The 22,620-nt window shown below is 48.5% G+C and overlaps 1 protein-coding gene across 11 annotated transcripts in view; it reads left to right on the plus strand.

Annotated features, from left to right (window-relative positions):
- Positions 1-1,035: 1,035 nt before the first annotated feature.
- The window catches only part of ADGRB1 (adhesion G protein-coupled receptor B1), a 258,665-nt gene continuing 237,080 nt past the window's right edge, over positions 1,036-22,620 (plus strand). For 8 of the 11 annotated variants that reach the window (XM_080580828.1, XM_080580829.1, XM_080580833.1 and 5 more), the window contains exon 1: positions 1,036-1,743. The gene's annotated coding sequence lies outside the window, so the exon portion shown is untranslated. The remainder of the gene's footprint in view (positions 1,744-22,620) is intronic. The other 3 variants (XM_080580831.1, XM_080580825.1, XM_080580826.1) reach the window with 1 other exon arrangement.

Genomic DNA, 22,620 nt, shown 5'->3' on the forward strand with positions numbered 1-22,620 from the left:
CAAAGCCTCGGGGATGCAGCAGGGACCTTTCCCAAAATCCCACGTCCCCCTTTCCTCTATCTGCTCAACCTCTCTCTACCCGCCCCCCCCCCCCCCCCCCAGCCCAAACCCACCCTGTGGTGTTGTGCTGGGGTGAGACCCCCCCACTCCCTGCACAGGCTGTGTGATGATGGAGCTGCTGGGGGTGGAAAGATGGTAGGAAAGCGTTAAAAAAAAAAAAAAAATAAGAAAGGGTTAATTGCAGTCTCTGTGTCTTGCCTGGGCAAACTGTGGTGCAAATCCACGGCCACGCAGGGCTGCATGGGGAGCTCCAGCCCCCGTCCTCCTGCAGGGCTAGGGGGGAAAAAAAGGGGATCTGGTGGTGGGGAAGGGGGGATCTGCTACCCCGGGGGTCCCCCCCTGTCCTGCCCCGTGTCCCAGGCTGTCAGCAGTGCCTGGGGGCTGAGGGACCCCCCAGCAGCCCCCTCTCCCTGTCCCCATCACCCAGGTGGCAGCGAGCTGGGTCCCTGCGCATCCCTCTGCGGGCACCTCTCCCCGCGCTGAACCCCTGTAGGATTTGGGGAAGGAGGGGAGAGGGGGGGCAGAGCCCCTATTGCCCCCTCCCCCCCCCAAGCCCCACCAACACCACCCCTGCTCCCTCTTCACCTCCTGGCTCCCCGCTTAGGGCTAAGCTGTTCCGGGGAGGCTGCGCTGCCCGGCTGCCAACGTGCTCCGGCTCTCGCTGGCTCCTCTGCTCCATCCATCCATCCATCCATCCATCCATCCATCCATCCATCCATCCATCCATCCTTCCTTCCTTCCTTCCTTCTTTCCTTCCTTCCTTCCTTCCTTCCATCCTTCCATCCTTCCTCTCCTCCTATAGGCTAGCAGAGCGTGCCCGATGCGATACGGTGGCAGTTCGGGTCCTTGCCTATAGCTGCCTGTTTTACAAAGCTCCGATCCGTGCGTGTGCGTGTGGATGTGTGTGTGCATTTTATCCCTCCCTCCCATCCCTCCCTCCCTCCCTCTCTCTCTCTCTCTCTCTCTCTCACTCTAATGTGTGATCTGGAAAGCTTATAAAAGCCTGATGTAATCCTTAATGCAGCCCCTGGCTACAAAGACTGGATCTAGTTTCACAGAGAGAGATTCAGAAGCAGAATTTAAAAAAAAAAAGAAAAAAAAAAAGTGGGGGGAGAAGAGAGAGAAAGCAAGAAAAGCAGACGAGTGGATTTTAAACAAACATATCTTTCTGCAGAAGACTATTCTCTCTCTCCGCTGCTGGGAAAGCTACTCTGAACCCTGCTGTATATTTTTTTTTTTTGGGGGGGGGTGGGGGGGTGGAAGAAGAAGAAGACTTGATTGTCTGCTTGGATCTAATGATTTACTGGCTTTCAACTGTGTTTTTCCCTGCTCCTAAGGATTCCTCAAAAAACGGCTTAATTATTTTCAGCTTTTCTCTTCCACCTGCCTGTCTGCAGAGACACCAAAGGTTCTTCCTTCCTTTCCCTCCCCACCCCCATTTCTTTTAGGGTATTTTTTTTTTCCCCCCTTCTCTCTTCGGCATACACACAGCTACGTCTAAGTGTGTATGTATATATATACGTAGAGGCAAGAGTGGAGGGAGCGGAGGGAGAGCGAGCTCTGCCTTTTGGACTTCACGAGCTGCCCAATGTTGGTCTGGTTACCCCTGGATATGTTGCTGCTTTCCATTTGGAATTTGACGAAGGGAAGAAGGAGGATATAAAACCTGGGGAGCTCCGCAAGGTAAGGGACCCCCCCCGGCCTCCCTTCCTTCTCCCGCAGCGGGGAGGGATGGGGGGGGACGCGACTTCTCTGGGATGCGCCTTGCATCGGGCACCGGGGGTCTCTCCAGCCCTGGGGGTGGGCAGCGGTGGGCTCCTCTGCTTTTTGCCCCTGGAAACAGCACCCGGCAGGAGGTTTTCGGCCCCCCCTCTGCCCGCTCGGCAATTTGGACGGATGGAGCACAATCGCTCCCTGCCACGGGAAGTTTTAACTTTCGTGCATGCGGGTCCTGCGGGCAAGCATCGGGCGGCGGTGGAAAATATTGGTGCCTGCAGGATGCGGGGTGTTGGGGGGGAGAAATGCGTTCATGTCCTGGGGAAACAAGCTGGGGACTGGGTTGTTGCTTGGGGAGAAGGCAGCCAGGCAGGGGAAGGGGAGCAGGGGATCGCGGCAGAGAGCTGCAGAGCCAGCCGGGGCTGAGCTGCGAAGTGCTGCGAAGCCGCGGTGCCTTGGTGGGCAGCCCTGAGGTCCGGGACTCCTCAGCCCACAAGGTTGGCAAAAAAAGTCGCGGAGGGAAAGGCAGCTGCTTGCCCTGGGCATGAATCCTGCCCCCATCCCCGCTCCTCGCCTTCCTTTTCTCCCTTGGGGAGTTTTTGGGGGGACCCTTCCTTGCTTGCTTTGCCACTCACAAAACCTTCCCAGGGCTGGAGGCGATGGCTTGGGAGGCAACGAGCTTCTCTCCCCCCCCGCTTAATGCTGTTTATCTGCACTTTGCTTCACACCGTAGGAGAAAATTAGCCTTTAGCCTATGTAGAGATGAGAGCCTCACACAGACACACACATAGGATGCTCTGGGGCTCCTGGGGGATGTCAGCACCCAGGCACAGCTTCCCCTTTCCTATGGGGATGGGGTTGGGGGGGGGGGGAGAAGGAGTCTCCATCAGGGATGCGTAATTACAAAGCATCTTGTTCTGAATCACCCTGTGTGGGAATGAATCGCAAAATTTGTCTCTCCCTCTTCCCCCACCGCCCCCTTCCCTTTCACGGCCTGACATTCGCTGACGGAGGGTGGCTGTTGATGCAGCCTCAGACTTTCGCAGGGAGGTATTTCAGCCATGCCTCTGCCAAGGCTGGAAGGAAAAGCGGGGCATGGGGGGAGCAGCTGGGCAGGGGGGGCTCAAAGGGACTTTTCAGCCCGGTTGTGTCCTGCTCCTGGCTGAGACGGAGCATCGCTCCCCGGCAATCGGAGGCACGGGCTGCAAATCAACTCTGCCAGGTACCTCCAGCTCGTGACTCATGCTCGCATCCCCGCTCCTGCCCTGGCAGAGGAAACAACCCCTGTGAATCATTTGCACAGAGAGGAGGTGGTAGCGGTGGGGGAAATATCAAGGCAAGGTCAAAGAGGAGGAGGGCAAAAAGATCTTTCCCCCCCATCTCCTCCATGTCTCTCGCCAGCCTTTCAAGCTGGGGCTTCCCAGGGCTTTGGGCACAATCCTGCTCCACCGCTGGGGCTGGCGAGCTCTGGGGCCAGCTGATGGCTGAGGGAGGAGGAGGAGGAGCAGGACAGGGAAGGTGGGGGGAGCGAAGAAGAGCGAAGCTACTTTGACAGATGCCAAAACCTGCCTGCGAAAATCATGCCACCTGGAAAGCCAGAGCATTTCGGGAGGGTGCTGGGGTCCGGGGCGCACATCCCTGGCCCCTTTACCTGTTGATTTTCTCCAGGTTTGTTCCCTCCTGGCAGTGCAAAGCCTAAAGAAAGCCAGGAGGGATGAGCCCCGGGCACTCGGAGTTGACTGGCGACCTCCGCCGTGTAGCAGGGAGGACTGTGTATTAATGATGATGACTCTGCTTTGGCTGGTGCCGAAATATCTGTGTTATCTATTATCAGCTGGGAGACGAGGCTGGAGGCTTCGCAGAGCTGGGATCTCGTCCAAAGCCCCGGCTGCTAAAGGAAACAAACAACTCCCCGTGCATATTAAGTGGGTCCCGAATTAATTAATGACTCATTAACCTGGGGCCCGCAGCCGGTACCGGGCCCAAGACGTTGGTGAGGAAGAGGAGGGAGGGCGCAGGGTGTTTTTTTTTTTTTTTTTTTTTTTTTTTTTTACCCTGGGAGGCTGCTGAGGAATTGCACCAGGGCTCAGCCGAGCTGTGCTGCCAGGGGACCGCGGGGCTGAGCCAGGCAGGGGCTCTGGACAGGCAGGACATCCCATCCTACTGGGTCTCAGCTGCAGGTGAGGGGAATGAGGAGCACAGGGCGGGCAGGAAGGGGACCCCCAGGCTCTGCTATGCTTTGGCAGGGTCGGGGTGCAGCATCCCTCGTCGCTAACTTCTGCTGCGGAGGGCAAAGGGGAAGGCCAGGCAGGAGCAGGGCTCCGGGCCCTTCCCGTGGTACTTGGGATGGGGTTGCAGAGTGCCAGGGGCAGGGATAGGGTCTGAAGCCCCTCTCCTCCTTCTCCCCGTGCCTCACAACCCAAAATTGCCCATCAGAAGTGGTCAGGATTGGGGAAGGACTGGATGCAAATAGGGGTGGGTTGCTGCCAACGAAGGTTCTGCACACCTATTCCTCTTAGATGGGGGAAACTGAGGCAGGGGAGGTGTGCTGGATGTGTCAGTGTGTGTGTGTGTGTGATTGTACTGGGGGGGGGGGCCTGAACCCCAGTCCTTGGGGAACAGCCAAAGGCAGCCTGGGGTGGGGGCATCACCCACCCACCCCACTGCTCTGCCACCAAGGAGAGAGCCCTGCAGGGATGCAGAAGGGGCATAAGGGGGAAAGGAAGGACGGGGACACACACACAGCCTTACCCTCCATCGCAGCCCCCCCTAGAAAATCCCCTTTTACCAGCACCCCAAACTTTGCAACACCCCCCCTCACCCTCCCCATGGCATCGGGGCTCTCCGGCTCGGTCGGGAGAGCTTGGGAAAAGGCTGGGGGCATCGCGAAAAAGATCTCAGAGTCCTGTTGGCTCCCCAGTCCTCAGCCCAGGCCATTTCTCAGCGCTGGGGGGGGGCTGCCGGGGGCGGCCGGGGCTTGCGGCGAGCGGCGGGGAGGTGGCGCTCGCAGCCCGGCTATCGCCGCCCGCCGCCCCCGGTGCGCAGGGATGCTCGGCAGAGACCTCCGGAGCTGTGTCTCCCCCTCCTCTTCTTTTTTTGCACCCCCCCCCCCCAAAAAAAAAAAAAACCAAAACCAAAAAACTAACAACCTGCTGCTGGGGGTTGCAATCAGGGCTGCTTCTCACCCCACCGGAGGTTTATCCCCTCTGCAAACATTTTCTCGTGCCATTTTTTGCTCTCCCCCCCACCCCAACCTCTGTTTTTCCATGCACACCCCCTCCCGTGTATGCATTTTGCTCCCCACCACCACTTCTCCCCTCCTCCCCAGCAGTGTCCCCGTGAATGCAGAAGCTGCTCGAGGCTCTCCCTGGCTGTGCGCACAGCCGCAGCTCGTCCCCGTGCCCAGGAGGGGGGATGCAGCCCCCAGACCCCAGCCTGTGGATGGTCCCTTGGTCCCTACAAGCAAGGAGAAGGGTGCTTGGGCTCTGCTCAGAGGGTTTTCCAGCAGGGATTGGGCTCTGTCATTGCTCCAGGTGGTGATGGAGGGGCTCCCAGTGGCTGCAGGGGGCTTTTCTTTGCCCCCCTTTTTTGGAGAGGGACAGCGGGGAGCAGCATGATCCTACATCCCAATTCACCTTCTCCTAGAGCTGGTGTTGCACGCAGGAAATCCCCTGCCATCGATACCTGTTGCAGGCTATCAGCTTTGCTCATTAATTAGCTTCAGGAAACCTGTGCTGGTAAACAAATGAGTCAAAGCCTTTCCCTGGGCCTGATCCTGCTTGCCGCCTCGCCTGGGTGGGTACAACGAGAGCGGAGTATTTTCTTCAAGATGGATGACAGCCTGTCTCTGTAACTACCTCGCCTCCTCCCCTCGGAGAAAATTCACATCCCCGAGCAAGCCTTCGAAGTGAAGGGAGCTGGCACCTGGCCTGGAGGTTTGCAGGAGTCTTTTTCGGTGTCGCAGCACGTATCAGAAAGGCTGCAGGAGAAGTGTAAGGGTCCCTGGTGCATCTCCCATGTCCTTCTCACAGCTCCTTCCCCATATCTTCTCAGTTTTCCCCTTGTCTGGGGTTTGCAGGAGGTGCTGGGCTGGAAGAGGACAGCTGTGGAATGCTTGTGCCTGAGTGAGAGCAGATAAGAGGTGCGTGACTTGGTGGTGGGGATTAGTTGCCCATCCGTATATTCAGGTGGGCTGGGGGCTTTGGGCTCTGAAGCATGGAAATAAAAGGGCTGGGGGCACAGTTCTTTCAACCAAGGTGGGGTAGGGAACTCCTGCTTGGCTCTGAACTCTGTCTCTGCCAAGGAAAAGAGAATTTTAGTGCCTCATCTGCACTGGAGAGGCAGGGTCCCTTTTCACTTGAGCTGTATTCTTTTTGCACGTGGCCCTTCAGGTCCCAGATTCCCAGGGCCCAGCTCTATAAGTCCCAAAAAACCACATCATGGAGCTGTAGCAATCCTTGATTTTCCAGGTCAGGGACACCAGAAAATGTCGTCCCAACCCTCAGCATCCTCCAGCCTCCCAGCACAGGCAGTCCCATCTACCTCATAACCCTTCTTAAACTTCCTACTACACGAAAGGCCACCCTTCCACAGCAGCACACCATCCCCAAGCCAATGTTGGTTGTGTTTCAATTCAGTATAAAGAACGACAAACTGGAAACCAAACTTCTCACTCGGAGAGCAATCTGTCAGGCCAGCCCACGTGGAGAGCGCACCTCCCTTTCTCCTAGAGGCACTCCGTGTGCTGATGGGCTCTTTAATTTGGTTGGTGGGGTGACGAGGCTACAAACCACACACAAATAAAAAGGAAAATCAACAGCAAATGAGGTCCCTTCAGAAAGTCTGCTCGCCACCACGTCTCGGGCTCAGAAATTCCTCGCAATGCTTTAGAGAGATGGTTTTGTGTTGGTCTGATTATGCTGAGATAATCTGTCGTGTTGCTCCAGAAGGCTCTCAGGAAAGGAGAAAAAATAAATACAAAAGGAAAAGAAAGATGATGTTTTAAATCAGAGGGCTGCTAGATTGGTGACTCTGTCTTGCAAAGACACACATCACTGCCCCCTTTATGAAAATTTAAATTGGTTACCTCTGTCAGAGAAAATGAGAGGAGATTTGCTGATTTTAATTTGTTGGAGCAGATCGCCCCCCAGCAATGTTATCAGAATTAAACCAGGGATAGTTTCCTACCTTCCTTCTTCTGCTCCCTTTGCATTTTTTATTTTCTTCTGAAATATCCCTCTATAAAGCATTGATCAAGGAGTGGCCAGCTGATGAGAAATGAGCCACTGAAACTGCAAGCTTTGTCATGTATGGTGCTGTGCCTTACCCCTGGGACAACAGGACTTGGGGAGAGAAAACGACATCTGGGGGAAGAATGAGTAGGAAATCTGGACTTTCTAGAATATTTTGGGAGGTAAAAAATGAAACAAATGCCTGAAATCTGCTGTAATGCTCTGCGTTAGGTTGAAGTACATATCTGAAGAAGGATTCACAAAATGCAAAATTCTCTTTCCAGTGAACATCTTAGTTTTTAGGGGTTGTTTTACTACAGGTAGAGTTGCTACTTGCCAGACCAATGTGGCCTGAGACAAGAAGGGAGGAAACCTGCACGTATTTGGGACACCATTTTGTGCATGTCACATGCACCTAGCAGTATATATTATTGCCAAGCTCTTTTCCTGAACATCTACTTTTGGCCTGAGGCAGGCCTTGTGATAGCTCATCCTACCACTTCAACACTCCCAGCTGCCTGCTCACCTTGTCTCCTGCCTGTTATCAGGCTGGCTTTCAAAAATGGAGATATTTCCTCGTTTATTGAGCTCATCTGGCCTGTAACAAAGTCCTTGCTGTTTGCAAAATGGTTCTATATTAGGACTATCCCATTCCTGGCAGACGAACCTGTTCCATATTCATTGAGAGTTAGCATAGTTCTCTCTCTAAATGCTTTTGGGACAGGGGCCATCATGATTTCCATGCTAGAATGGATCTTGAGCTGAAACACTTTCTCTCTGTCCCATCTGTGCTGCTATCTTCTTGTGGACCTCTCAGTTGATCATTTAAGCTTACAGCTCCCTAAGCCTCTGGAAGTTTGGGCTACCCAATACAAAAGGCTGTGATATGGTTTTAAAAGATGCTGTGGTGCAATCCACTAAGGTCCAAGGGTGATCTCTCCCACTGCCAATCGTGGGTCTCAGCTCAGAGGTTCAGGTCACAGCTAATTTAGGCAGTGGTCACTCTGTACTTTGGTGTTTTCATCTGTAAAAAGGGGATGCCTGATTTCTTCCTTACCTGGTGCTGTTCCCCAGGCCCTGGTGGGGCTCTGTGCCAGAATGGACTTGGCCAACCTTTATTTCCTCCTTTTGGGATTGCGAGATGAATGACATCTGCCAAGCACCAGGCATTAATTATTCTTGTGTCTTGAGTGAATGTGTGTCTCCCCTGAAACCTTTGTCCTGAGTCATGTTTCCTTGTCCTTTCTCAGTTCTTATTTTCTTAATGCCTCCCTGTGACTGAGAGCCTGGAAGTGTGTGAGTCTCCTGTCCCCTTCCTGGGTGCCCTCTGGATCAAGCATATGGTTTTCAGGAGACCTTGGCTAATATTTTGTCCTGCAAAACGCTTAGTTGTATAGTCCAGCCTGCTGATATAAAACTAGATTAAGCCTGGGTTAGGAGCCTGGTTTAAACCATATATTGTTTAGCAGCAATCTAGCAATGACTATCTTCTTCTTGAAACAAATATCTGCTGGTTCCTGCAAATGAAAGTCGATACACCTTCAGAAGGAAATTTGTCCCAATGGGGTCTTTTGTATTGAAAACTCTGTTGGTAGATTTATTCATTGCGCGGGTTCGTTCCCTTAACAAGTCAGTTATTCATTGGCCATTGCTTGAGGGTGTGTGGGATTTATGGTCATAGTCCTGTAATCAGATATTTTGTTATAGAGGGCTTTGCCACCGCGGAAGGTTTAAATAAATCAGCATGCAGCAAAAATTGATTCTCTCACAATCTATTTCTGGACTCAGCTGCAAGTTGAAGAATACTTTCCCCCTTCTTGAGCCATGCTGCTTATCTCTGCAGGTCCATGCTCTGGTCAGCTCTACCAAAGTTTTAATTAGTGCACATGCACTCATAGATCCAAACTCACACACACTTACATGTTTTCTAGATGTAATTTTTCTTCTGACAGCACTTGAGACACACTGTTGTCATTTCCCAGACCCCCAAATGTTTTCTCTGTCACCTGATTTAAGCATTTTGAGTTTGGAAAGGACTGCTTGAAAAGGTTTTAATCAAATGCCAGTAAAGAAAGGGAAATCTGATTTTGAGTACCCGCACTGATGCCTTAAGTAGTAAAGAGGTCGGTGAGCTAATCTCCACTTCTCAGATGTTGCTCTACAATCTGATCAGCCCTATTGAGTTGAAGCAAGGGTTAATTACTGACAAAAAGGCTCCTCACCTTAATGCATACAAAGAAAAGGGCAAGGGTGAGCATCTTGCTTTTTTGATTGGTGCAAGCTCACCATGTGCAGGTGATGGAAAGCCTTCGGTTCTTGCATGTGCCCCAAGAGTGTATCTCTGTGGATGTAATTACAGCAGAGCCTGTGATTTCAGTGGCAGAAATCAGGGATGGGAAGATAGAAGGATCTCAGTAACCTAGCAGCCTGCACAACTGGGTGGCTGGTGATGTTAAATGTGCAGTGGCAGGGAACCTCTCTCCAGTGTTCAGGGCTGAACTGTCCTGGCATCATCTAGGCTTGGGAAGGAGTTTGGCAGTGATAGGGTTAGTCAGGGGTCTGATGTGCTGCCCATCCTGCACTGCTCTCTGGGGCAGAGCAGCTCTGAAGGAATAAGTAAATAGCCAATAAATGTTTGCTGCATATTCTGAATGCTTAAAAAATAACAATATGAACAACATAAAACGTTGTCTGTCCTGTGTGACTTGTTGTCTCCTGCCAGCTCGGGGTTTTTAGAAATGTTAATAGGGATAACAATGCTGTAGGGACTTCCAGATTCTCCAGATGGAGATGATTCTGCTACCAGCAGGAGAGATGGTGGCAGTCAGAAGAGCAGCAAGGCTGGGAGGGCAAGGGGGAAGCAGGGAGAGATCCCAGGAAAATGCCAGTAAGCTGTGGGATCCAGCTAAGGAGGATGCATGGAAATATAAGGATCCTGTGCCATGGGAGTTGTAGTTGTAGGTGTACCCAAGGCACCCATCTGGACAACAGGGGCAATGCCTGCAGGCATGGAAATGCCACTGGAAAGGGAGGTTTTGGTAGGAAGTCCCCAGGTGGGGTAATCTCAGTCCAGAGCCTTGTCCTCTACCAAGACTGAGGAAGATGAGCGTGGGGATTGGCCAAGAGGTCCCTTTCAACCTCAAGGTTATGTGTTTGTCTGAAGATGGGACGTGAGTGCTGCAGGGTTTGATGATCCCGTTGGATTAAGTTGTCCTCAGGAGCTGCCTAGCTCAGCCCTAGTGTCCTTTGACCTGGACATGGTGAGCAGGATATTAAAAGTTGTCCTGAAAAAAGTGCTGGAGTCTCCCAGGACAAGCTCCAAGGGAGTCCATGGTCTGATAGCCCTACTGTGCCCATTGCTCTGGGGTCTGGGAATTCCCCATAAAAGGTCCTTCCTTGTCCCTACATAATAGACTGTAGACAAAGCAAAGCATAAAAGAAGAAGAAGAGCTTCAGGGAGCTGTAAAACCTTTCTCCTTCCTATCTCTAATAGGTCATCAACGTGTTCATAGAGGAACTCTCAGTGGTTTCCATTCTCTGTGGTGAGGGGATGTGGGACAAGGCAATGATTTTTCTCACCTTCCTTCCCTTGCCCAAGTCATCTGTCAGAAGGGTGTGTGGATCTAAATAGGACATGACTTTTCCCCATGCTGGAGTTTGGTCACTGGGCTGTGCTTGCATGCAGGTGACAGTGCTGGGAAGTGAGAGGAGAGCTGGTGCTAAATACAGCTGCCAGGCACAACCAGACACGTCGTGTCAGATGCTCAGCATTTCACACAGGCTGGAAAAAAAAAAAGTCTTCCTGCAACTTCCTCTACTCACAAATGCAGTTTAGGAGCTGCAAGGTGCACAGCACGCTGTAGCGATGTGGTTATTAAAACCCCAGCCTCCCACCACAAATTACAACCCAAATGCTGTGTTTGTTTCTCACTTAATGCTGGCCCTCGGAGGTTTTCTTTTAGTGCTAAGCCCTTTTGAAGTTGCTGTTGATTACAGAGCAGACAGCATAATCTCCCTGTGGAAGTTATTTGTAGTTGGGGGGAGGAAGGAAATCAATCACCCCAGTGCAAATACCAGAAATGGGGTAGGGAATTAATGATGCTGCTGGACCACACTTTCCACTCAGAGCCCAGTAGAGCATCCTGCCACTCAGAAGTCCCCTTCTGAAAGTGTCAGTCTGATTGCCACAACCCCACAGACAGGCAGAGAAGGAGTAATTGGAACAGGGTTCAGCTGTGCAAATTGGCTCCTGGGCTGGAAGGTGACTCTGGAGGTGTAATTGTTCTGTCCAACCGCCAGCCCTTCGTCAAATGCTGGCAACTGAGCCTCTGCTTATGCCTTATTTTCTCTGTTCTTGTGGCAACAGGCCTGGCTGATTCCTGGGCAATCCACAGGATAAATCAGGTAAAGTCACTGTGCTTTATTCCTTCCCAAATTGTTGGCCAACACTGTAGTCTCTGAACTTTTCTTGATGAACACTTCTAGGGTTGCATCACTTGGTCACCATGGGTTGTACAGCATCCATCATGACTGTGGCCAATGTAGAGCTCTTGAGCACTGAGACAGCCAGTTGGTCTGTGGCTTTAATTAGTTGTAAAATGATCCATTGGCAGGGATGAGGCCAGTATCAAGTTGTCTTCTGATCTTGCTCCACATCCAGCCCAGCACCATCACTCCGTGAAGCTCCTGGAGAGCTGTTGCATCTCCTGACTATGACTTTATTTGTGCCTTTTCCTAAGAACTTTCAGTCTCAGGGATATTGGGATATTTGGACTGGTGGTACATGAAGTAGAGGAAGTCGGTCCTCCTTTGCACAGTGGCACCTGAACCTTGGCGCCTCCTGGTATTACAGTGGCAAAAGTAACGAGGTTGGGAGAACTCCAGACTGACAGAAAGCTGGTATGTTAAAAGCCAAATTTCTGTCTGTGGGAATCCAACTGCAGTTTCTAAGCTTTGATTATTAACATTATTCTTTTTCCTTTGGAGTCAAGGACTCTTGCTGGCGAGTCTCCTCTTCCAGATGTTCTTGACTTGATCTGTTGCAGGTTCTGTATGGCTGCAGCATTTGGGCCTTGACAAAGTTGACCATAAATTATCTTGAAATGGTAACAGCACAAAGTCAGGCATTTTTGCATTGGTGTGATGGGTATTCAAAGCTAGGAAGTGGAGCACATCAGCCCAGACCAGCACAGCCACCAGTACTGAGTAGTGGTTATTCTCCTTGATTTCAATAACTCCAGCAAGCGGAGACTCCACAAGTGGCTGAGGATTGGTAAAATATGAAGTATTCTTTCCCTTGAAGAAGAAAAGTTCTGGCAGTGGTAAATATTAAAGGTGGGGGAATGCTGAGGAAGCCTGGGTAGATATGGTAGATACTGTTAGCTCCATGGCAGCTAGGAGAAAAGCTCTGACACAGGCCGAGCATTTTTGTGCTCTGTTCAACCAACTTTTTAAAGATCTCTTTCCTTCTTATTCCCAGAGTGGAGGCAGTTTTCACCTGGGAACCTTCAGAGTTTCTTTTCCTTCTGGTAACTCCTTGTGAGTACTTTGCTGTGCCAGAATCTCAAGGGTGTGCAGGGATCTGAATCCCTGCTGATGTGCAATCAATGAAATATCACATCTAATGTTAATAAGAAATGCTTGCCAAGGCTTGTTCTGCAGTCCAGTAGCACCATGCAAGTTGTTGCCACAGGACTAAGTTCCTTCTGTCTCCCCACCTGCAGCTTAGCCTTGTTCATGCAGCTTATTAGTAATAATGCCTGGCCCGTGCTGTCCTCTGGACAGCACCTGGCATTGCTTTGCTAACAGCTCAGTAGTGTGGATGACCATCAGACAGCTCTTGTGGCCAGGCTCTGTGCGGTTCAACAGTATAGCTGCAGACAAAAATGCAGCTGTCAAGCCAAATAATTAAAAGTAAGAGGTGACCAGGTGAAAGAGAAAGAACAGAATGAGAAGGGAGCCATTGGCATGACTGAGCAGGCTGAGAGGCAGGCAGTACTCACAAACCACATCTCAGAAAAAGACTTTGAGGGTAGCCTGGGGTGTGCCAATCTTTGCTAACAGCATGGATTTACTCTCAGTGGCTTGGCCCACGATCAGTTGAGGTCAATGTGTTCCACAGTGGCGTGTGGCATCTGAGATGAGTCCCCAACACGGTGGTGGCTCAGCTGGGCTGCGTCCCTGAGTCCTCTCGCCATTTGATGGAGGCTCCTGGCTCACAGTGCAACCCCAGTCCCATGCACACATGGAAGAGACAGGAGGGAGGGAGGGACCTGGCAGCACTTTTCTGCCCAAGCTTCAGTGACATTCGGTAGCTGGGAAGGATCTTGGCTCCTCCTTTGCAGCACTTCTCAGTAGTGATGAGGAAACACACCACTGACTTCCCTGAGCATCTGTTTCACCCATGGCATGGGGGAAGTGATTTTCTTTGCTGCTGTGCTGATTGGAAGTCGAACAGCCTCCAATCCTGTGTTGATTATGTTCCTGGGAGCATTGGGTCTCCTGCAGGCTCTGATAGCCTGCATGCATGAATGCCAACCTGTTACCCAGCAGAGGCTTCGAAACTATATTTTCTTTTGAGACAAAGCCTGATAATTTCTGGCCTTTTAAAAGCATTCAGGAACATCCTAAATTGTGTCCTCTGGGCTGGAATCCAATGTCAAATCTTTTGTATTTCAGACTCTCCTGTATTATTATTGGAACAGGGGGATGGAATCCCTACATGAACAATCGAGGACGTCCCACCCCCCTTTTCTCCGCCACTATGGCATTTTGCTGAACCCCAGGGTACTTTCTAATCCTCTCCCCCCTCTTGCAGTGTAGCTAGGGCCTTGTAAACTAAACAAGGATAAGACAAAGATACAGAACTGCCCTGCATTTGAGCAGACGGTCTGATTTTTCAGAACACACCCTGATTTCTTTGCAGCCCTTCTCCAGCAGCGCTCTCCCACACGGTGCCTGGACATACCCTGGAGGAAAAGCATGGACAGGGACTGCTCTCAGCAGAGACGTGGCCACCTCTCCTGGCAGGGAGAAGATTAAAATCCTCTACCCGTACAGTGAGCCTGTGTTAATTGTAAGGCAAGCAGCAGAACATGTGCTGAGCTGTGTGGAGATGCCTATCTGGGGGCTCCTCTCTGTCCTATAACACCGCACTGCAACAATCAGCCACTTTTACAGCTCCATAGATCACTGGATAAAAAACACATTTAATTCTATGGTAAGGTCACTTTTTAGTTAAAAGGGACAGAATGGATTTAATTTACAAGCCTCTCCAACTTTATGGCTTGCATTTAGACTTATATCTATTATGTAGTGCCAAACACGTATTAAAAAAATTGATCCCTTTCTCCTCCCTAGATTTGCTGTGTCAGGCAGATTCTGATTCCTCTCCAGTTTGCTTCAAGCCAGCAGATAGACTAAGGTAGATCTAAATGACAGGGATGACATCTGTGACTGCAGAGTGCAGGTTTGTTTATAGGGGATGAAGCTGGCCCAGATCTATTCCTGGGTGGCCAGGAATGAAAATGCTTTCTACCAACCTACCACAATGCAGGATAGGAAGAGAGGGCTGTTGTCTGTGAGGAAAAATGCAAGTCAAAGTAGCTGCAAGGTGCAGGTGGTCAACAGGTTAGCTGAGGTTACTGCCTTTGTGTGGGTCCTCTCACGGTAATGTGACTTGGATACAGCCTCTAAATTCAATGGCAAAGTTCAAGAAGAAGAAGAAAACCAAGAGATCATGGGGAAGGTTTTTTTTTTTTTTTTTCCTTCCAAGAAACCTTTTTAACTTTTTCAAGAAACATTTTGTCTCAACAACAGTGAGAATAAAGGTTGGGAGAGAGAGACACCATGTCAGGAAAGAGAAGGAACAGGGTGACTGCAGGATGGACTAGACTTTACTTAGAGCCTGATCATCACTCACAGCATCTCAGTAAGTGGTGTTGTAGCTTTGGCCCTCTTTGATTTTAAGTGGTCTCTTTGCAGAATTATGTACATCAGAGAGGGGAAGACAAGGCCATAGAAAGTCAACACTTGCAAGGTCAGAAGGTATCATTGTTATCTTTTTTCTGCAGAGCAGGAGTGGTGGATTGTCCCCATGATGACTGCAAACCTAGTAGAGAGATGCCCTGCCCTGATTTTGAAGCTCCTGGGTGGTGGTGGATGGAGCACGTCATACGAGGGAGACTTGACACAGGGCCCTGAAATGAATGGGGAACCAGGGTCCTCCTTGGAATGATGGGAGCTAAGATCCGGTGAAATTATTTTTCCTCACAAAGGGATTTTTCCAGTGCGACTGTCACCCCACTCTTTCATCCTTTGGGCTTAGCTCTGGTCTGAGCTGCGCAACAGCACTGGAGACCACAGACAATGTGTCAGGGCATGGCCATGGGCTGAAACTTGGGCTGCCAATGGGTCTAAATTGGGGATTTCTCTACAGCTCACTGGGCTGCTGTTCTTTGCCTGCTCCACAGCACGGTTCACCCACCAGGAGGGCAGCAATGGGAGGACCTGCCTTCCTTTCTTGCAGCTGTGTTGCTCGAGCAACTGTTTTCTACCTCTGTGATTAAGTTGTGCTCATAAAATTCATAGCAAACACTCTAGACAAGATGTTTGCTGCCTTTTAAAACCGAGAAGAGGAGAAGTGAACTGCATTTGCCTATATACAGTCCTGGCCATGCCTGACTGAGTGACTGCGGTAAAACTAGAGCTATAAATAAAATGCATGTGCCTGCGTCTACCCCAGTAATCTCCTGAGAAGAAGCCATTTGCTTGAGGACTTCAGTGGGCTATCCATATTTTCAGCCTCCATTTGTATTAATTAGTTTTCTTTTTTTTTTTTTAAATTTCTATTTTTCTGTTTATGCTATTGATTTTTTTTATTATTTATTTTTGCTTTATTGCAATGCAAACAAGGTAATACAGGATACCCTGGTTAAAATAGCAACATGAACAAGGTGACAAGGGACACTTGGACCAAAGTAGCAGGCAGTGCCAAGGAACAAGCACGGTGCCAGGCACGGGTGAGGCTTTGGAAGAGGAGGGATGGCACTTTGCTTGAACAGGGTCACACTGTTCCTCTGACAGGTGCATCCAGGCAGGGTTTACCTGTGAATTGTGCAGTCCTGTTTGATTGTTGCATGGATTTGAATGGAGAGATCTATGTCCTTGGCTGTTCACCTTTTAATCTTACGTAGAATGACCAAAATAATATATATATATATATGAAAAGTGTGAAACTGGACCCCTTCAAATCTTGAGTTGCTTAGAATTTTATTTTATTTTTATTACCTTTGTATTTTTTTATTAATCTGAAATTTGAACTGTAGTCAGCCTCTACAGCTTTTTTTCAACAATGACAGCTGGGATAATTTTTTATTTTAATTACTACTAGTTTTTTTTTTTTTTTCTTTTAATATAATCTGTCTTTTAAAATTGCACGACTCCAGGAATTTTGATTTCCCAAAAGAATACCAGGTATTATGAGTGCTGCCATGGCTGTGACAGAATCCGTGGGCAGAAGTATGTCCAAAAAGGACCAGCGGATTACCCAGCAGTAATAAGGACAGAATACCGTCTCTGTGAGGAGTGAAGTATTCGCCTTCACATCTTTTCTTTCAGTCTCCAAGGAGCTCTGCTTCTCTAACAGCAGCATCTTAGAAACTGAAAGGAGCAGTTCACAGGCAATGAAGGTCTCTCTGGCACCATAATCCCATTTATCAGCATCCTGGCTGGAAAGGGCATGTCCTTTAAGTTAATGGCGAGCGTGGAGATCAAGAGTCATATTTTTGGAAGTCTAAACAGGAATTTGCCTAAAATTAAGCAGCTGTAATGTGCCAACGGGAACTTTGGACTTGTAGGTGAGATTTAAACGTGGGATGGAAGCCGACAGTCACACCTACATGAGAAAAAATCAAAGAACCCCTACAAGGGTGAAGATACATCATGGGGTAATACTGAAGGGAGAGGATTAAGGATCGCTGTATTTAAAGTGGGTCCCTTCCAACTTGTGATACTGCATTCTGTTCTATTTCTCTGGAGTCAGACTTGCTGATGTGCAGAGGTTTTTGCTGTATTAAGGAGAAAGTTTCATCTCTACCAAATCCATTCACCTCAACATGGAGAGGAAAATAGTGCAGGAGGGAAGTGAAAGCATGAACAAGAGGTATCTGTCCCCAGTACTGAGGTGCTCAACAAGGTTTCCCAAGAGTCTGAGGCTCAGAGAGGGAGAAGGAGGGCTCCAAGATAGTTCATTATGGTCAGAATAGCGCTGCTGGTCTTGGACCCACTCATTTGAACAGAGCCTGTTAACATCATGAGATATCCTATAGGGATAAGGATCCTCTCTGGTATTTGCCCTGCACCCCTAAAATGGCTGTATCCTTGATGATAAGGCATTAGAGATGGAATACCCTGGAGTAAAAGTGAATAAACAAGTGGAAGGAGTCTCTCCTGCCTGCAGAAGGTAGCTGTCAGGTCTCTAGAATGTCACAGGAGTTCCTTGAGGTACAGGGGGCTTTAATGTAAGGTTAGAGTAGAAAACTTTCACCTTGTTGCTGATGACACACCAAACACCTGGGAGAAAACACCCGCAGGCATCTCATGGAACAGAGACAAACACTGATGCAAAAGCCCCTGTTGAGCTTGGCTCTGTAGATGGAGGCTGCAGAGGTGTGAAGCTGCTTCCATCTCTGCGTTAAATGGAAGTGGACAGAAGTGGAAGGGCATTTCTTGAAGCCAGCTGCCTTCCAAGTGAACTCCAGCTGAACGGGAGCAGGGGATTCCCTTTTTAGTCATACAGGGCTGATTGTACAGGTCTATGACTTTTGTGATGGCTGGAAAACCCAACCTATAAATATATATATATATATTATATTTATCAAATCAAGCCTGTTTATTCTAATAGTATCACAGCACTTTAGTGTAAAGAGTCTTTCTTTCCCTGCTGTTTCTTTCTTTGCTTTACAGTATAATGTTTTAATCTTCTGTTTACATTCCTTTTGCAAGGCCAAATACACCAGTATCTTCTGATGGCTTGTGTTCTCCTGGTCATCTTAATGGTCTTTCCCTATAATCCTGCCTGTCCATGAATTCATCTTGAACTTGAGCATGAAATATGCACACAATATTTTCAATATGGCCAAAGCTAATGTCCTCCTATGTTTGGAAATACTTTCCCCAGTGAATTCTAGATTGGCACTGCTTTTTTTTTTTTTTTTTCCAGCTGAGTTGTTTGTTTGTACCCAACCTGTGTCTTAATCCTCTGTTTTTCTTCTTCTTAAGGGTGACTGTATTCTTCTACAGCTTTTAGGTTAGAACGTGCTGATTATCTAAGTAAGCCCGCATTACCCTTACATTACACCTGGGGAAACTGGGACAGAGGGAAAAAGTCACTTGGCCTTCATGAAGGAGACAGTAGGTCTTGCCAAGACCTTGTTAAGGAGAGAGGCACTTCAGGCTTCAAAGTCAGGCTGCTGTGGGCAGCCTTCGTCCTGTGGCCACTTGCCTCTGACGCTGGTGGAGTCTAGGTTCAAATGCCTCTCCATGGGCAGAGGCAGCCTCTACCAGGCAGGCATTATTATAAGGAGCCTGGTTGTTTTTCCTGCTCCTCAGCCTATGTCCCCCCCTTCCCTGCTTTGCCGGGCCGGGATGAATAGGAAGAGAGAGGCTCTGAGTGGACTCTGTTCTCCAACACCAGTCGCTGCTGAATTTCAAATAACTCCCCAAACAAAACCCAAACAAGCAGGCCCTTGTGTTCCTCTATCTCCTCTCTCTTTGGCCTTAGTCACCAGGCTTGGCAGCAGCGCTGCTCTTCTGTGGCTCGTCACATGCTAGCCGGGGAGGATGGGCTGCTCTTTCCTTTTCCTTTTCCTTCAGGGGTCTAAAACAACAGGGCCCTTTGCCTTGTTTGCTTTGCTGGGGCAGGAGGGAGTGGGGATGGAAAAGGGGGAGGACGCTGTAAGTCTCAGCATGGGTCAGCAGCAGGGTGAAGGCTGGCGTCTTCAGAAGAGCAGCTGCCACCTCCTGTCCTTGTCCCCTGCCTCCCTTGTGTTGGTGGCATCTGGTCTCCTCCTCGCAAAGAGGATTGGGAAGGGGATGGCTGCAAAGAGATGGAGGGAGAGGGGAAGGAGCTGCCCTGTGTCTGGGGACGGAGGCTCCCTCACGTGCTGGGGCCACTCGCCAACTGGCCGGGGTGTCCCAGCTGCTGGTCAATGAAATTGGCTCAGCTTTTGTCCTAAACCCTCCCGTCAGTGAAAGGGCACGGCAGGACAAACCCGGCTGGAAGCCACAGTTTGGCTAGCGTGCTTGGCCTGAGATGTCAGGGGTGGACGTCACTCTTGTGGAGCTGGGTGATGGTGTGCATGGTGGGCTGGGGAGGGGAGGGGGGAAGGAGAGCACACAGCTCCTCTGGTCACCTCTGCACCCCATAGCAGTCTGCGACATGGCAACCATGGCCCAGGCAAACTCATGATGTGGGCAGAAGACTTTCTAGGGGGTCCTGAGACCTGCCCAACTCACTCCAGTGGTGATAAAAGGCAGGGCTTGAAGCCCTTCGACCTGCAGGGAGAATGATGTGTGGCAGGGTCAAAGCGATGGCAGCTTGGTGCAGCTCCTTACGACCTCTTGATTTTTAGCAAGCCAAGCCTGATAGACTGAGGACAGTGTAGTCTGTTTTCCATTGAAAAGAGGGAATTAGCACCATTCCTTTATCTCCTGTCTTAGACCAGAAAAGCTCTCTGTGCAAAACTCGCTCAAGATGCACTGTGAGCGTTTGGCTGCATATTGCAGAGTTGTTCACTCAGGCACAGGTTGTGATTCAGCCCAGCTTTAACAGGGTGAGAGGAGCTGTCCATCCTGGCAGCGTGCTTGGTTTGCACTGACTTTAAACGGCAGGACATGACCCCTTGCTTGTGATAAGTGTTATTAAACTCCCGACCTAAATAGTCCAAAAGAGAGCAGGAGTTTATGGAAAGCCTGTTCCACTGGTCCGAGTAAAAGCCAGCCGGCTCCTGCCTGTGATCTACTGACTAGAAAGAGAAAATCATTAACAACTTTGCCAAGCATAAGAGCCTAAATGATAGCTGGTGCCTGTGCAAACTCACGGGCTGGGTCAGTACAAAGGAAGCTGTCTCTTGCGGATAAATACCAATCTTCCTTCTGCAAGGCTTGTTACTGCTGCTTTTTTATGGGCTAAACAGCATCCAAGATCTTGTCGTTGCAGCAAGTCACTGCGACTGAATGGCTCACAGGACTGTCAGAAAACACAGAAGTAAAGTATAATGGTGTGGTTTGTGCTAACCCTGGGTTTCTGGTCTAAGTGCAGAAAACCCTGGGTGAAATTCAATGGCCTCACTCTGCCTGAGGACAAACTACATGAACAAAATGATCCCTTCTGGAATAAACATATTTATATTAAGCAAATATTTAATGAAGAATGGCCTACACCTGGTGCCATCCCAGTGTTTTGCTTGAGCTGAAGAAATTATCCTGAAAATCTCCTTCAGAATGGTGCTTCATAACAGTCGATTTTTGCATCTACTGCTGTGTCCACCATCAATTTGTTTGAGCTGGGTTGAGCTGGTGACCCTGACTGTACATTGTTCTGCTGCTTTTGAAAGTGTTTGGCTTTTTGCAGTTATACTCAACACTCTGATTCTGAGAGGGAGCTCCTATTAATATATCTTCTTATATATTCCTACATATGATCTTTATAGCTAACTATATATATGAAATAGTGAACACCTCCAGCAGGGAGTGGTGTGTAAGGAGCCTTTTACTGCTAAGCAACCGCTTCAAACTCAAGGCTGTGAATTGTTTCTCAGCCTATGACAGCTCTCTTAACCCCTGAGCTCTTCTGCTGAAACTGGGAAGAAAGAGGCATTTTGAAATGAATGTGAAAGGCAATTTTATTTTTAAAATGCAACTTGTTCCAGAGACAAGGTTCTAATCTTTTCAAGATGGATGTTTTCCAAGCTGTTGGGGAAAAATATCAGAAAAAAGTAGTTAAAATTACTACTCAAAAACCCAGTTAACTTAATATCTTTTTTTCTTTCTTTCTTTCTTTCTTTCTTTCTTTCTTTCTTTCTTTCTTTCTTTCTTTCTTTCTTTCTTTCTTAAGTCTGTTGGGAAAATGTTTTGAGTATTTTGTGAACTCATTTGTTCATTCATAACAGCTTATCTCAAAGCCAATTTTTAGCCAGTGATCATTGCCAAACTCTCTTTGACTACTAGATATTCATGATCCCTTCAGTTGCATTATATATTAAATTATATTTGATAAAATACAGACCATGAATCACAATCATTTCAACCATACAGTGGTTTCAGTAAGTCCATATATAATACTAACATGTGCAAGCAGTTTTCCAAACTTTTTTTAAAAAAGTAGTTAAGTTGGTTTTATACCAATATTTGCAGATAAGGATATTGGGATTTCAGAAGTCTAATTTCAGCCTTGGGTGCATGTACGTGTGTGTATGTCTTTCTCTACCTGTGTGCTATACACATATACATATATTTAATCCTGTTCCTTTTGTGAGTAGTTGATCAGAACAGAAAGTCAAGTGCTGAATAGGTAATGATATATATATATATATATATATATATATATATATATTCACAATGTCTCAGGCACAATGGTCCTGGTGAAGCTCTCTGTGGAGAACTGAATCTTCAGCTGCTGGCTTTGAGGGCCTTGCTCCTTCACCCTGACCTCCTGAGTTGTTGAGAGGTTGAGATCCCTCAGCCTCTACCCAAGTCCTTGTCACTAGAGGGAGGCAAAAGGATGCCTTGTACAATGAAATAGTAGACCTACAGCTCTTTTGATAAGCATTTTTCCAAATGTTCCACTTATCATCAAAGTAATCATCAACATAAGCTACCAGTAGCAAAGAAGGAAAATGAGACAGTACATTACTCTTACAGCTGCAAATTTGTTCCATGTTTCTCCTCCTAGTCCCAATCCAAGTTCACCAGATTTCTGAAATCTGGAGATTCTCCATCTGTAGAAAGAAATTGATAAGGAGAAATACCAGATGGTGGTCAGGGGTGAATGTCTGGGATGATAAGGATTTTGGAAGATTTACAGAACATGTTGTTGATGGTTGCATCAAAATTGATTTCTGAAAATGCTATATAAGAAAAAAAAAATAAAAATAGGCATAGCAAATCACAAGATGCAGAGCAGCTGCAATGGCAAAAGCATTTGCCATGCAAGTCCTGATCAACTGCACTTTCTATTTCTTCCTGTACCTGGAAAAGGGTATTCTCTTTCAATATGGTGATGTTTCCACAACCCAAAGCTCCAAGGTTAGGAACCAGTATTCTTTAATCCTAAATAGCCTTACTGCTACGCTAAACACCTTATTACTAGAGCTGAATGTGTGAAGACTAAAGGCAGTACTTAAAGGTTACTAATGTTACTAATTACTACCAGTCATTAATGACCAATCAGAGTGTGAAGAATGACTTTGTATCTTTTCCTCCCATGACCTGCACTAACGAGTCCCACTGGCTTTTTACACTTATGAAGGATTTTCCTTCTACCCATCTAAAATAAATACCCTTCTAATTTCCTGGATTATCAACCAGAGAGGTAAAAGTTCTGTGAGTTGCC

This window comes from Anser brachyrhynchus, assembly GCF_964034855.1.
Source record: "Anser brachyrhynchus genome assembly, chromosome: 2".
NCBI lineage: Eukaryota > Metazoa > Chordata > Aves > Anseriformes > Anatidae > Anser > Anser brachyrhynchus.